Source organism: Lathamus discolor, chromosome 5, assembly GCF_037157495.1.
Source record: "Lathamus discolor isolate bLatDis1 chromosome 5, bLatDis1.hap1, whole genome shotgun sequence".
Lineage (NCBI taxonomy): Eukaryota > Metazoa > Chordata > Aves > Psittaciformes > Psittacidae > Lathamus > Lathamus discolor.
Window position 1 is genome coordinate 90,729,902 of NC_088888.1, and position 17,282 is coordinate 90,747,183.

General features: G+C 39.5%; 1 long non-coding RNA gene across 1 annotated transcript; it reads left to right on the forward strand.

Annotated features, from left to right (window-relative positions):
- The first annotated feature begins 7,915 nt into the window (after positions 1–7,915).
- On the forward strand, positions 7,916–9,377 carry LOC136014414 (uncharacterized). Its single transcript, XR_010612686.1, has 3 exons — positions 7,916–8,031; positions 8,129–8,172; positions 9,116–9,377. It is a non-coding gene; the product is annotated as an uncharacterized LOC136014414 (long non-coding RNA).
- The last annotated feature ends 7,905 nt before the right edge of the window (positions 9,378–17,282 follow it).

The following is a 17,282-nucleotide window of genomic DNA, read 5'->3' on the forward strand; positions in this document are numbered from 1 at the left end:
AAGCATTTAGCTCTCTGAGTCTAGCAAACTGAGATTTTTAATAAAATCAATATAATCTACGAGTAACAACATGCACCTAACCTTGTAGAATTACTGTCACAGAGGTATACTGAAAGATCACCTTCCATTATGGTGAAACATCTTCACCTTCTCTGCCTCTTTCATGTCCTAGTGATCTTTGCCTCAAGAAGGATAAGCTAATATGACAGGTTTTGCTGTTCCTCAGCACAGCAGAGGCTTTTCCTCTGCTTTTCCCTGCCTAACAGCATCACTCCCCTTGGCTGGCAGTTTGGGAGCGATTCTCTGGAGATACAATTGGTGTCATACCCAATGCAGAGTCATACTGAGACAACTAAGCCACATGCGTGGAAGTATTTGCTACTGTTTAATCTCAAGTGCAGAGGATGCAGCACTGCCTCCCATAACATACTTCTACAATAAGCATCACAAACAGCTTCGGTGATCGTATGCATTGTTGGTGTGGAAGTGTTTGGTATTTCTCATTGTGACTGAAGGGAGACAAGTGGTTAAATTATTGCCTGTTGGCACGATTGTAGACATTAGCAGCTGTTATTTATAGTACCTATTATGTTATAGTATCCAAACGACAGGAGAACCACGTCATACAGCATTACTAGAAATAAAATCATTCTAGCACAGAAAAAAACATTTTAAGCATAGAGAAAATCATTGTAGTTTATCTTTAAATGGAAAGTGTGAACAGCTCAGATGTTCTGATAATGAAATGTATGTTTTAGTACTCCCACCCCACAAGCTAATACAAGAAATAGGAAGGGCAGGAAAAAATGTATGTTAATAAAGTCAGCTGAAAGAAAACAGGTACGTCTGAACAGGGTCTCCATTACCACGTCAGTGGAAGTGGGATGTCCTTTTCTGGAAAAGGCACAGCTGGAAGGAAAGAGAACTCTCATGATTTTAATCATGGAGAGGCTCGTATGCTACACCTTTTCAAATCTATTATTCAGTCCTAGGGAGTTGAATACAAGTCCAAAGCATGTGACAGACTACTCCAAATTAAGCATCATGCCATACAGCAGAAAAACATTGTTCGGGCATGTTATGAAAACAGAAGTTATCTAACACTGTGAGCACCTTAGATACAAAACCCAATCCCCCATATTCTCACACTCTTCTAGTAAAATGGGTGGTGGACGGGGGTGTGGGACTGGAGAAAGACAAAATAAAGCCAACCACAGTTTCTCGAAACAGATTTCCTTTTAGAAGTTAGCAAGGTGAATTCTAGTCCTGATTTTTTCTAACTTACATTCTTTTGTAAGAAAGCTTTTATGACAAAGCCCATTATTCCCACGTCCCTTTTAATCTTCAGAACCTTGAGGACCTTCCTCAAAATTGGGGATTACGATACAGCTGAAGTGAACCTGGGAGAAAGCACTTCTGATGCTGTTTCCAGTGCTTATTTCTCTCAGGACAAAGAGTCTTCCTAGGCCATGGAAGGACATATTTTTATGACAAAAAATCTACTTAAACAGTTGAATTTTGATTTAAGGAAAAAAGGAATATAACCAACATGTTAAGAAATCAGTAGCAAATAATACGTATCTTTTACTTCCATACTTTACACAACTGAATTACGCACGATTAATGCATACCAGCCAAGACAGCTGTCTTTTCTTCCAAGTTTCCTCAAAGTAGCTGGAGAGAAGCAAGACACTGCTGAAACAGGGAGGGCAGACACTTCTGTGTAGGTACCCTGAGACCTTTAAAATGTAAGAGCATAGGATTTTTCGGCCCACAATCAAATCTGTCTGGTAATGACGTATCAGTATGGTCTACTCTACCCATGTGAAACCAATGAATCCAAGGCTCCTCCAGCATTACAGCTATATTCCTCTGAGATCCAGACTAATTCCCTGTGCTCCACAACACTGACTGGTTCTAGAAAACAGTACTAATATTTTACCTTATTCACTGTATGAGTCTATCTTTCAATTCTTCTGCTCAATTACATGCTCTTTAACTCTACCCACACATTGCACTGTGTTGGCCAAATCATACAGTTTGGCAGTGGACTTCAAAACTATGTTCCTCTGCAAGAAAGTGCATGTGTATAGTACACTCAGACACACATATACACACCCTCAGTCCATGTGATTTATATACTGCCTTGGCAACCATTTCACAAATAAATGAAAGCACTAAAAAATAAAAATCCCAAACTCCGACATATAGAAATCAGTCATTCTACTCAGTGCTTTCATTTAGCAGTACTTAGTCACAGTACGAACATGACCAGTCACCAGAGCTGCCTGCAGTTGCTGCTGATGATGATTTGCACTTCTCTCTTCCTTCAGTAACTGAGCTGTACACACTGGGAGTTCTTTACAAAACATTCCAGAAATAAAGGTCAAGTAAGCTTTCTTGCAAGAAATGCTGTTTTCTGGAGAGAATTTCCTTCCTACACACCTTCAGACAGCGGGGCTCTTACGATGTTAGGCAAAGAGACTGCAAACACACATATTCACATTTCTGCCTCTAGAATTAAGCTTCATTGAATAAGAGCCCCTTCTCCAGGCCGTGCTTCCCCCAGTCATGAGGGTGAGACTGTTGTGAAAGTGCTATTTTACAGCTAACAGTTTATATCCAGACCCGAGAGCCCAGGGGCTAGTCAGCACCTGCCTTTCAGGGGAGCACATTTTATTGATCTTGGAACATTTAACTTGACATCTAAACATCAGTGAAATCTCTTGCTCAGTCTTTTCTTTTTAAGACTACATAGTTTTGGATGAAGCACAACTGTGACTTTTCATAACAGTACTAAGAAGAACTTTCAGAAGCTAGTTGTAGCAGAGGAACTTGAACTCCAAAAAGGACTTCGTTACTATGCCATCAGCCAACTAGGATACTGTGCAAAGACTCGAACACCAGCACACTGTGCTGTGACCATACTTTTACTCCATAAGCAGAATGGCACAGAGATCTTCACCAGATGAAGTCTTTAAAGAGTTTCATGCTCACACATATTCAGAGTAAGGATATGTGTCTGCCCTGTCCAATTATTTTATTTTGTGTTTATTAGCACTATGCCTGTAAGTTTTGATACTGAAGTCTGAGGACCTATTGATCTTGATATAACAGACTTGACCCCTTTGAAGTTCTGAGTCTACCCCAAACTGCCTATATTTCTGCACCACAGAGACCATATTTTAGCGGATTAAGCTGGAAAGTCCTAGATACAAATCAAATAAGACAAGACAGCCTTCTGGCTGGTTTGAGACTGAAAATTAATAGTTCCTTATTTCAGCTAGACATCTAGCAGAACTAAGAAGTCTAAAATGACCCAGAAGATGCAAACTAGAAGATAATTTCTTTCACAGCCTGCAGGTTTCCTATTAGCATCACTGCAAACTACCCGGTTTTCAGTGCCAGTCATGCCTTATCCAGATTCTGAATCTCCGGGAGAAGTGGAACCAAAGCCCCGGTCTGTTAGTGCTATGCTGCCTGTGCTGCTGATCTTCTGTAGATATGAGAAAAGCTAGAGAAAAAAAAAACCCTAATGAAAAACGAAGTTTGGGCAATAGGCTTATATTCGTCTTGTAGGCTGTGGTGCAGGGAAGAGAATCAGGAAATCGAGAAGTGAAATCCCACCCACTCAAACACTAGAATAAAAGATTTTGGTATCTTTACTCAAACCTTCTGGTTTTAACTATTCAAATTACATTCATTTCTACTGTCCCCTTTCCAGAATTGAACTGGTATTAAATTAACGAGCAAACAGAAAAACCTTTTTCAAGTCAACCAAGTCTTCTGGAAGAAGAAACGACACAGGCTAAAGTATATGACAGTTTTTCTGTTTTTTAAAAGTAGGACATTAGCTTATCAAAGATGATGCCATGTCTAGGGAACTATCACGTGCCATGTTAGAGAACTGCTACACCACGTGTATTCTCCTCTTAACAAATCCAGGGGGTGAAAAAAGGCTCCTATTTCCATAAATTACAATCAAAAAAAGCCAGGCTTAGATGCATGCTAGTGCAACATACATGAAAGAGGAAAGAAGTGGAACTTGTTAACCCAGATGACAAATTTAACTATGGGGAAGACAGGATAAACAGTCTTCAGGTATATAAAAGATATTTGCAAGGATCTGAGAAACAAGAAGCAACCATTGTCCACACAAGTTAATGAGCTTAAGCTGCCCCAAGGAAGGCTCAGGTTACATATCAGAAAGTTTTCAGCAGTGGGGATGAGGAAGCTGAATAAAAGGCCTGGAAAGGCCAAAAAAGCCTCTGTCAGGAAAGAGGTGGGTATAGCTGACCCTCCTTGGGGCATAATATATGCCTGCTCCCTCCCTGTTCCTGACTCCGTGCTAACTTGGCTGGTCACTACTGCCCAAGATAGAAGAAAGAGATCTGGCCTAAAGATCCTGGACCTCCTCTTCCCAAGGACAGGCTAACACAGAGCCATGGCTAGAGTTCAGCCGCTGAGGAAAGGGCAGAAGAGTGCATATAAGAATATATTGCTCGCAATAAGCAGAAATTATACCCCACGATACCCCACAGTCCTGACTTTGCTGATTGGTAGTGTCAGTAATGTGGAGGAAAAAAAGGAGAGCAGGAATGTCTAGGGAAACATGAGAGCCCTAAATTATATTCTGAATGCATTAGTGGGTATCCTTGGTTCCACTTTGAGCCCAGAGCATTTAAATTAGATGTTCTCCTAACCGGATGGTTTCCTCCCTGGGGTCATGCAGCACTAGTCAATTAATTACTGTCAGCTTTTCCACAATGCAGGCTATGTCTGACAAGAAGTTCTGTCACAGGTTATCACCTCTGCCACTGGGTATTGCCTCGCACCCTTTCATCAGTTTATGCTTGCACAGTCCAGTTCTCCCTTCTTCATCCTCTGCTGGTGAGTCCTGACACCTCTACAGAGTTATGGTAACAGACACTGCTCGTAACAGCTCTCCTGGCAGGTCTTATTTTTTATTTTGCAGAAGTTGGCACCGTATGTCAAGCCAGCTGAAAGCAAAACAACCTTGATACCAAGCTATAAGAACTTCCGGATTAACTAGAAGATTAAGAGAATACTTACTCCTGCTTTATTTTCACCCTCTAATTCCCATTTCCATGGAAACCAGGCTGGAATGTATCAGCAGGCAGCCTGCAGCTGAACATCTGAATGAGAACACTCATGTTGAACTCGGCGAGCAGACAGCAGGTGAAACCTGCAAGAACTGTTTAAAAATCTATAGCTATGTGTTGAAAGTAAAAGGACAATCTCAGTTTAAGCAAAGAACTTCTAAAGAGGATGATACGTAACCCTGGTGAATATGCTTGCATTGCACCAGCTGATAATCTGACTTTTGTGTCTACAAAACAGAGGAATATCTTTTTTTATCTCAATGGCACAGGACAAAAATTCATCACAATGAATTAAGTACTTCAAAATGTTCAGCTGGAAGATGACATGCTCGTGAATATGGTAAATTATTCTTATAACAGGACTTTGGTTTCTGAACACTGTCCTGTAATTCCTTCTGTGAAATCAAACTGGCTGCTGTAAATTCATACATATGCATAGTCATTTGGATGGCTCTTCTTAGAAACATTCATTGCAATTGAGTAAATACATATGCAAAAGAATTAACTAGCAGTTAGTAACATATTTGCTAATTATAAAACACATTGGTTTTGAGCACCAATCCACACTCTTTTTGTTTTAAAAACTACTAAGGCAATAGAGTTGTAGATATAGTTAAGAATAAAAGCAATATTAGCTTTCTTATCCAATTTAGTAAAGTTTAATGCAAGAATTATTTTTAATACTCTCTTATATTTTTCTCCTGTTCAGTATTTGGTCTTCAAGCAAGAGGAAGAAAAGCAAACAAGCGAAGGATGAAACATTGTTGTCTTGGGCTACACTTTACCCAATGAAGAGATTAGTTATTATCAGACTCCTGCTTTTGTATATAAAGCAATTACGGCTCTCTCAAACAGATATTATTCAGTCTTTGCAGAGAGCAGAACACTGGTCACACCTTTTTTCCAATGTACAGTGCACAAAAGAGAATTATTATACAGCAGGTTTTAGCGTCTTGGGCAAGCTCAATATCATCACTCAAGAGCTGACCTGAAAATGGATGATGAAGAAACTTCAGAGAGCATAAATCAGCATAAATCTTTTTTCTTTCACCTTTTTTTTTTTCTTATTTGAAAGAGTATTGTTCAAAGTTTAAAAGAGTTATTTATCAGAACCAAGTCAGTACGAAAGGTGCAGATGCTCTTTATTGTATCTACATTTTACTCTCTATGATAGGGTAAATGCAAGCTTAAAGTATCAAAGAACAAATCAACCCAAGAAACTGTTAGTGACTATTGATTTGTTTCTTCCTTTGGGATCTGCAGTGTTAAAAATGAGCGCAAGTTTGCAGTCCACAACATATTAAGCCCATGGCTACAACAGAAAAGGATACTACAGAAGCTGTGCGATTTCCTTGCGTGACAGGAAACTAATAATTGTGTATCAAGGACAAAACAGCAGTAAACAAGGCACACAACTATCAGCATCTCTGCAGTGCAAGAATGTCCGTTTAACAGCTGCAGTAATGGTAAATATTGCACAGAGCACCTTCTGTTAGTGAGTCCCATTGATAACTCAGGTTTTACTGCACCAAGTATATTTGTCACCTTGATCATTTACTGTGCTGGATCACAGTAAATCCCTGGATACAGGGAGCTCTGGAATAAACAAAGATCAAACTCCAAATAATTCACTTAGCTGGTCTAAGACTGCTTAAACACAGCATACACAAAAACATAAGCTTTCAGATATATTTCCTCTTTTCATGTGTATGAAATTACCTATAGCTAAACAATCCCCATATACTGCTTGAAGAGCTCTATTCAAGCAAGACTGGAAATAAAAATACATTTTAAAAACACAAATTTAAAAACAAACATCTGGGTACTTTGACTTCTCAGATTCAAAGCTGCATTCCCAACCTCAATTTATTTTATTTTTTTAATACAACAGGTTTTGGCAGTCAGTAGTTATTTTTATTTTGAGGGCAGAAACTGGTTTACCACTCATACTGTGCAAATGGTTGCCTAAACAGTTATCAGAACTAAAAAACTTGCTAAGGGGGAAGGGAGTGGGGAAGAACAGCCTTAGCATCTGCCTAAGGTTTACAGAAGTGACTATGCAGTAACAAGAGGGACTTCTGTCTTGGCTGAATTGTTGCCATAGGCAGGGGATGGATCATTGCCGGGAAATACTTATAAAGGAAATTAGTGTTGGCTGTATGTGTACACAGAGGGTGGTGGATGTCCACCAAAAGGTGTGGGTTATTTCTCCCAGGTGGAGCTGCAGAGAGAGAGAGACAGTTATAACTCAAGAAAAATAATCAAGCTGCTCCCCACCAGGTCATTAGCACCTTCACACTGTTTCCCCTTATGATCTTGTTAGTAACACCTGTACAGACCATGTAACTGCTTTGCTTCCAATTAACTTTATAATCACTAATGCATCCTAGTTGTTGCTGGCTGGTTGAGTTACAGGAGATGGGAAGAAACTGAGAAAGGATATCAAGAAAGTTCTTCTACTATGGTCTTGGCACATACAAAGTAAGTGCTGAATAAAGGTGTCTGCTCTGAGATCTTTTGCTTCTTGAGGCACAGGGTATGTGACAAATAGAGGTCCTGGGTATCAGCTAATAAGACAATGAGCATGCATTATGCCAGTGTATGCCATGTGAACTTTTAATTTAGTAATGAAAATACATTTGTGATTAATGGAAAGCTGCAAATAACACTGAAGAAATGAAACATCACTATTAGAAAAGCTTAATGCAAGCAGCCAACCAGCAGCATTCACTGCTTTATTTAGAGATCGAGATTTCGTAAATGTTTTACAGGTTTGAAAAATGAATCATTCTTTAACCTTCGAAACACCTCATCTTGTTAAATATGAGCCTTCTTCCAAGTCTTCACTGCTGTGGAATAGCTGAATTACTTTTTTCATCCTCCCCTTTGAAAGGCGCTGTTTTTACAGGCAAGTTATAAGCACTGAGAACAAAAGCTCGTGGTAGAAGTACTGTCACCAGAGGAAGGTGATCGTTACTCACATGTATCTCTTTTTCCATGCACAGCTCTTTTCTCCAGTTTACAAACACTGAATATCAACAACAACAGAGTAAGTCTTGCCACTTCAAACTCTTTACACAGTGTAGAAAGGGACATGGGGACATGCAATTTTCTAGCATACTGGCAATCTGGGGCCATACTACTTTTGAGGCTAATTTGCATATATTCCCCAAGAATCAAGGTAAGGCTAGGTCTGAAGGGCAGCCAGATGAAGGAATGGCCTGGCAGCAATGACTCCATCATTCCCAAAGGCTTGTTTCTTTCTAAATGTTCAAAAACTGTGTAAATGAGTCCTTCAATGACATGGTTTAGTGGTGGTCTTGGCAGTCTTGGGGTAATGGTGGGACTTGATCTTAAAGGTCTTTTCCAACCCAGCTGATTCTATAATTCTTTCTCTGGGGCTCAGCTCCTGTGCTGACAGGTAAAACAGGCTGGTTGTGGGGGTACTCCTGAATGAGGAGCCCAGGACCCCCAACCTGGCCATGTCTGAACTGTTAAATAGATATAAACAAGTAGGGAAACTACTGTTGTATCTCCCCCTTTCACACATCCCTACTCCCTGCAGCATCTGTGCTCTTCCCTAATGATTTTGAAGGTCTCACCTTAAGCTTCTTCCCCCATCCCTGTCCCTAGTCCATTTCTCTTTATACTTCTCTCCTCATTAGGAACAACACCTAAGTTTGCACATTGCTAAAGTCCTCCAAATGACAGCTGCTGAACACAGACATAGACCTACAGCTTGCAATCAGGCAATTTCTCTTGGCTCACGTAATGAGAATGGAGCTGGACAAGATTATATAAGATGTATATATTTGAATGCAAATAGCGTGTTCCATATTTATGTACAAATGTGTATTATTACAAACGTAATTAATGCCTTCTTAGTTTGGACTAGTTGATTCAGACATAATCAAACAAGAAAATGGTTCATCTATCTCAATGAACCCAATGGACTCCATGAATAAAACTCAAAAATTCAATTGTTCCTCCAGAAAGAAGCTGAAAAATCCTCGGTACAGAAATCTGTCTTCTTCTCACTGCCATCATAAATGGAGAAAATGTGGAAAATGGAATACTGACATCATTTACTTTGCACCTGCTGGCAGCTCTCAACTATATAATAGGTAGGCATAGAAATACTTGACTGCCGCAGTCACACAGAAGCAACAGAAGTTACAGTTATTTTCATACCGAAGCATGTTTGAGTTGTATAGCAGTTCTTACATACCAAAACCTGATAGGCTTTCTCTCTTCAGAGAGCTTAGTTCAAAATTTGCAAAAGCTAATTTTACATTAGTAAGCTCCTCCCTTCTCTCATGTCCCAGTGGAGGCACTTTTGAAGGCTACTGGGATTTTAGATAAATGGCTTTCTTGATATTGATTACAAAGGCATGTTTCTCCCTCTGCAGATAAATGTTCACAGTCTTACTGCCCAGCTCCAGGCCACCACTTCGGGTAACACTGGCCTTGATATCCACTGTATACACATCTGTCAAGGAAAGCTTGATATAAATATGAATGCCAAAGTCTCCAATCTATTCACTGGTTATGAACTTTCAAATTCTTGCTAGAAGAGATGTAATATTAATTGTCTTACTACGGTACTTCTTCCATAATCACAGATGAAAATGGAAATGAGATTTTTGAATGCAGAACTCATTTGAGCAGCTGCAGGTAACCACAGGTCGCACTACAGTTCAACACAGTTGTCAAGTTCTCTATGCAATTACCCTTAGTGCAAACTCAAACAGTGCCTGAAATACAAGTAATAGCAAGCCAAGGAACAAACTGATGTATTTTAATGGTAGCCATTGGGAAAGAGGAAATGATGCTTTAGAAGCTGCAAGCAATCAATCACATACATTTTATGATTAAAAATAAGCTATATTGTTCCTCCTACTTCTCTGAAATTAGTCTGTTAAATCAAATTCACAATTGTATATGCTAACGCTTTCACCCAATTTTAAAATTATTAAAAGGATTTTAAAAAAATTATTTCCCTGTAATGAAAAATGTAAACTAAATCATTGCTTTCTTCTTGTTCATGTTATCATTCTCAACAACTGATTTGTTTTGGCCGCAAACATATTACTTTAAGTCTCCTCCTGCACCATAGCAAGGCATCATTATTGATACTCCTTCTGTCTACTCCTTTAGTCTGCTCCTCTAGTCTCTGAAAAACAAGCATAAAGCAAGCATTCATCTGCAGTCAAAGTTATGATTAAGACTCAGTGCTTAACACCTTTACGAATCAACAGGACCGCACTGCAGTCTTCAGCATTAAACCCCTTTTCTTGCCAAAATTGGAACTTTATAATTAACAACAGAGATGCGTCAGGAGTTCATACAAATACCTCTAAAAGCAAGATCTGATAGCAGTCTCTACAACAACAGCTCCAGAAAGTTAACAGAATGCACCAAAAAGTCAACAGAATGCACAAAAATAAAGGTAATTTCATCAAAACCACCAAGTTGTCACTCTCTTGAAGAGAACTTCAGTGACCATAAATAGCAAACAAGGCTTCTCAATATTATCCAATTCGTGTTTGCATTCCTTCAAATTGTGTTAGAATATTAAATTATTAAGAAAAAGGTTTACCTGTGTTCCTGTCAGGTAAAATACAGCAATGCTTCTGCAGTATGCCAGGCAGAACCTGTTGCAACAAAGAAACAGATGTTAATGTACATACACATCTGAACATCATATGAACAAGAGCCAATGATTGCTAGAGTCCATATCTGACCAAGCTTTGTGTTCTCATACTGCATCCAAATTAGCTATCATGCAATGCAAATGTGAACCCTGCTTATTAGGAACTGCACGCAGACAAGTGTCTTACAAAATTAACTGCTTACTACCTGCTTGTAATGTTAGTTTCACCCTCTCCCATAGACTACAATATTAAAAAGTTCAGTAAAAGGACATAAGAACATAATTAAATATGCTCAACTTAGAAAGAGAGGATGCTATCAGTCAATGATGTTGCTGTTCCTGTGATTTTGCACATACAGCCCTAGGGCTATAAGATCTATATTTTCGTAAATCGCTCTGGACCCAACTCCAAAGCACAGCATTTCCATCCTGACACAGCTGGTTCCAGCAGACAACATAAAACCCCAGAAGCTTAAGTAGGAAACTCAAGGGAATGGTGACAGGGAAGATCCCAGGTTTGTGGTTCACTATGCCCACCATGCTGACATACTGGTGGTAGACAGCAAGAAATGCTGCAGAAGCCCCTATCACCACTGGCCCCTTCTTATAACAGGACCTCACCCTTCTTCACAGATTTATACATTGAAGTCACTTGTTCTGGTGTAGGTAATCAGCTTCAGTGTTCCTACAAGCAGCCAGTCACCTGTACTTGAAGGACTCAAGACCTTATTTTAATCTGTAAATGTTTAAATCTATAATTTACAACCTCTACAATGCTACCAGCATCAGTAAAACTGTAGCTTGAAGTTTAACGGCTTTTCCATTTTTGAAAACAAATGAATTAAAAATCATGCTCTGAGATTGCTTCTTTAAATTTTATCTTGGAGGTCAATATGCACCCTTTAAAGGTAGGTTCTACAGATGGCATAACCACTGTCTGGAAATGCTGGGCTTCTAACCCCCAGGGAGACTGCAAACACCACCACAGCTTGCATTAAGGTCTGGAAATTCAGGAAGGAAAATACTTTAGGGAATAGAGACATTTTTATTTTTCACAAAGACTGCTATTGCTGCTTGGCCAAGGTTAATAGATAGGGATGAGACTGCTGAGAGTCAGACACAGCACCCCTACAGTGGCACTGTCCCCATCCCGCCCTGCAGGACTTTTCCAATACGTTCACCGGCAACCCCAGGGAGATGGACACTTTGGCTTGCGTGTCCTAAAGCACAACAAATTAAAGTCTTAAGAAACTTGCTGCATCACAGTTCCTTCTGAATGCACACATGCAGAGGCAGGGACATTGCAAAACTGAGCTTTTGTTGCCATTATAACTTGAAGAGTCAGTCTGTGGACAGAAAGCTGCCCTGGACAAAAAAGAGTGGGTAGAACTGACAGCTTCTCCCCCCAGCCCCTCTAAACTCTACTGAAGGCACAGCATTTACATGTAAGCTCTTAGAAAAGTGATTCGCTTGTTCTGGCATAATTCTAAAGTTAAGCTTGCAGATAAAAGCGAAAACAAATTGGTTTTAAGCACCAGCTGTTAGGCACAGGGTAATCGAGTCAGATCCCCAGAGGTACATCTCAGCCACAAAGCAGGAAACTGCTTTGTTGCAAATATAATTTATGGTCACATCTGGGGCTTTGTCACATTACTGTACATACATCTTGCAACGTGTTTGACCGGCTAAGCACCTTATTTTCCTCAAATTCCTTCTAGAACACTCTTACACACACACGTGTAGACTTCTGTCCTGGAGAGGTGTAGGTCTGTCACTGCCAGTGCTTCTGGAGGAAAGCCAGATCAGTATCTCCTTCCCTAGACATGACCTAGGACCCCACGGGTTACCCATGGCCACTCTTGAAAGTCCACAAAATTTGAGGGAAGAAGGTAAATGTACTTTAGGTTCACAGCCACCTATTTCCATGATGTGCACCGGTCTTTTACTTCACTCTGTTGCAACCCTGTTTCAGCAGCTCCCACCATGCTGAAGTTAAGGTACTTGACATTACGGCTCCTGCCTGCAGAAACAACCTCAGCAGGAGGCAGACCAAGCTGAGGAACACGTGGACATTCCATACTTCCGAATTTCTGCATGCTCAGCTATACCAGCTAATCACCATCCTTTCTCATCTCTTTGAGTCTACACAAGACCTTTCAATTTGCTTCCTTAAGTAGAAATCCTTCTCACTTGAAGCAGTCTCAAAGCTAGCCCGTTTGCTTCAGGGCAGACTACTGGAGCGAATAAAGGGGGACTTGAACCAAAGTATCAGCTTTCCTTACCTCGATTCACAGGCAGCTTGTATTTTAAGAATAATCAATTGCACGAATAGCAATCTTCCGAAAAGCACACTCATCATTCTACAGTGCTTCTTATATTTTAAAATTAAAACCCCCAATAATTCTTAGGGGTACAATGTCGTATTGTACAAACTATAGCATTGCCTTATGGCCATGGATATAAATAACAGCAGAGACTTACAAGCATCAAAAGCATAAAAATTAGAAGCAGAGAAGAAAGAAATCCTCAAATGAACAGAGACACTCTTTCAAAGCAGTGTAACACAAAGACTGAATTTAAAAAACCACTGTCTTGCTCAGACATAAAGTAACATTTAGTTCCTAGTGAATCTGTCACATTTTCTTCTCCACATTCACGAACCATAGAGAAGCATTATGAATTTATTACGAGGAGCCAGTTAATCAAATCAAGACAAATTAAAATAAGAGACAGAAAAAGCAGGTCTGGAGTAGTGAGATAATTTCAATGGGGAGAAAAAAGCTCTAGAACATAATTTTTCCTTCCTGGTAGACTGTATATAGGTAAGAGAATAGTAATACTGAAAAGCACAAGCTGGAAAAGCATTTATTTGTCCATTCTCTTCTCTCCCTGAAGTGTTAAATAGGCAAACAGTATGGCAGAAGCTAAAACAATGCTTCCTTCTCCCCAGCCCTTTCACATGTTTACCCTGCATAAAGCCAGTTTCTGGCTGGTAGGAGTTTGATATCAACCTCCCACTTACTTATCTACAGTATACAGATTTTTACACTGCACCCATCTCCATGGTATCCAAGAGCCTCTTCACACTGCTCTCCTCCCACTTTCTCCCCACTCTGTTTCTCTCCTCCCTAGGGAAAATGACAGGAGAATTCCTCAGCAAAACTGTCACCTTTCCCTCAACATGTCTCTCCTTTCCCCCACTGCTTTCCTTTCATTCATTTGCATGCTCTAATCCCCAGTTTATTCCTTAAAATGCCTTATGGCTCACAGCTTTCTCTTTAATTTCACAGATAATCCCCAGATTTTATTGTTGTTGCTTGTTGCTGGCTTTTTTTTTTCTTGGGGGGGGGGGGCGTTGGGGGGGTGTGCGTGTCTGTGGTTTGCAACTTTACCTACACCGACAATTTGAGTGAGAATCTTCACCCCCGATCAGACAAGGAATGATTTCTGCTGTAGAAATCAAACCATGGGAGCAACTGGAGGGATTCACATGTGGGGGAAATAAACAGAGAGAACAGAATATAGTTTTAGAACATTATTCTTTTTCCTCAGGAAAAGAGAAACAGGTTTCAATTACATTAACTGATGATTTAACCTTCACTTGTTTTATAAGCTCTCAGCTGGGAACTAAGGCATTGCAATACTAAATTAAAACTGGACGCATAGATGCAGAAACAGAATAAATAATACAGCAGGTGGTATGTCCTTAACATCAAGGTGCTTCCCTAGCAGTAGCCAAATTACCTCTGGTCTATAGCATACGGTTACACAGTCACATTTAGCAGGAACACAGTCTTTGCTCATGATGCCAAGTTGAAAGCTTCCTCAAATTCATTGAAAAAGTCTTAACTGATGCTAGTGGACACTGATCAGGACCTGCTTACATTTGTTTTCACTACAGCTTTCTGTGCTTAGAGACATACATAGCTGCCATAATTAGTGTCCAGATTTTTACTTGTAGCTATATGTAATGCAGGTATACAGAAAACAGAGCAGTCACATAGCTGCTTACAATCTATTAAAGCTCATATTTTTATATGTCTGCTTGGAAACTTTCCTTCTTTTCATGAAAAATAAAATGTTTGGGTCCTCTGAGTGTTCAGCATGTGATACATTTTTAGCTTGATATTAACAAGAACTAGAATTAATTCCTAAAAACATCATTTTAAGTTTGGAAAGTACTAACCTCTAACACAATTAAAAAACAAATCCAAAACTTACAGAGAAGCAGAAACATGTGAAGCAAAATGGTTCTAATATGGGAAAATGCCTCCATGAAATTGATCTCTACTCACTTAAAAAGGATCTGCTGCACAAAGTTGCAGTACTGAATGATTAAAATGTTTGCTTTCTGCTCCAATTATAATTGGACTCCTGATGGCCATAAAAAAGTGAGCTGGATACTGTTTCCCTTGTCCTTTTACACGTTTTTCTGCTGAAAAGTAAGTCAATTGAAAATGAATGTCTCACAGGTCCAAAATTACAGAACACCCAACTCATGATTCTCAATGCTCTGTAGGTGAAATTCAAGGCAAACGTTAACAAGGATTTATACTGTGGTTCTTAACTTGCCAGAAGGTAGCCAACTACCTAACAGGTCTGCAGAAGTATCTTCTTCAGAGGGCATGAAAAGTAGGCAAGGTTTCCTGTTCACAAGCTGTTGGGTAATACAAACCATCATAAATCAAAGGTTTATTATTACAGCATTACCATATTTCTTCTTTCAGAGCAGACAGGTTAATGCAACCAGGTGCTGAAATGCTGCATCAAGCTGTTGACTTCAGCTTCCTAACAACATGCAGTTGGTTCAACCTACAAGAAGCTAAATCTGAACTTCATTCCACTCTCACAAGCATAACTATGTTCAGTTATGCATTTAAAGGGGTATGTAGGGAGTGTATCAACAAATATATGTTAGCATTTCAGTTCCTGTAAGAACACAAAAGCAACCTAAGATTACCAGTGGGTCTATTCTGTCTCCCTTTAAGCTGCTATCGACGCAGCCCACACCAGCAGCAGCAACAGTTCCAAGTTACCTGTAAAATACCTTGAAGTATCTGGCTCTGAAGGAAGAGAGCAGCAGGATCAGAGGGATCTGCCCTCCCAGGACTTACCCAAGCCCTCATGTGTCCCCTGCTTATAATGGCAAAGCTAGCACAAGCAGACAATTTTAATACTTGATTTTCATGTGTATCTGGTATGCTGAAAACAGTAGATTTTGCAAGACCTTTCAGTCGTTCCCTGCTAGCTGTCGGTTCCTCTGCCTTCCCAAGGAAACAACCTTTCACCAGAGCTCCTGATGAGCTGCACTCTGCTGCAAAGGCAGCCTGTGCCAAAATGTCTCCCACCCACGGCAATGAGAGCAAGAAGCCTGTCTTGTCAGTTGATTTCATTGTATTCTGACGAGATGGCCCAGACTTGTCCAATTATATGTTTCTTCCAGATTTTACTAGATTGCTGTTGTTCAACATCCAATTTCATATATATACTGGTGAACCTTCATGCTGATTTAATGTCAAAACAGAAGTTGCTAATGATTCATCTGCTTTGTGGGATGTTGAGCGAAAGTGTTTTCTCCTCTCATCATCCTTTACCTTAGTCCACCATTCCCAATTAGATAACAAGAACATCAATAAAACATGATGATTTTGTCGAAAGCACAAGTTACACTGAAAAATGCTAAATTGTATTTACCATATATCAAATACTTTGATATTGTATCAATGCAATTATCACATTTAAATATGTATATTGTCTCCTTTGCTTTTTGTATCCAAGGAAATGTTGGGTTAAGGAAGATAAATCTTAGAAATATTCTGAAAACATTGCAGCACCCATAATAATATGTGTTCTTTCAGGTTGTATTATATCTCAAAAACTGGAAATTTTCTAAAGCCCTTTCTGTGATTAAAGGAAGCATTGACACCACCAACAGGAGCAACATTTCTTTAGCAGAGTTCTCAACTAAAAGTGACAGACTTTTAAGCAGTGAATAACTCACTGACTGCATAATCTATTTTGTATCTCTGAATCAAAACTAAATAAGGAAAACAACCCTAGAAGAAAAGGTATAGTGTTATGATGACCCCTGATAGCACAGCTGAGCTCCATGCACTATCTTTGGCTTCATTACTCCTTTTAACCCAAGTCCCCATGCAAAGTTAAGCTAAAACACAGGTTTGTTAATTTTTTTAATGGCCCAGGAAAGAAAACATGATTATCAGTATGACACATTCCAGATTCATGTTAGCATGAATCTGCCTTAGCATGGACTAATTATAATTGTTCTATGATTAACAAGTACTTATAAACATAAGCCTTTTAAAAATTATCCTCTAAAGTATAATCCCCACACATAGCTTTCATGAGAATATAGTATGTAGGCTAAATTGAGTAACTAGGTAAGCCTGTGGGGAAAAAAATGCTATGCACTCTGGAATTAATAACACATCTAGCTCTGAACTGATCCAAAATAATTCCTTAAGACAATCTTTTCCCTATTTGAT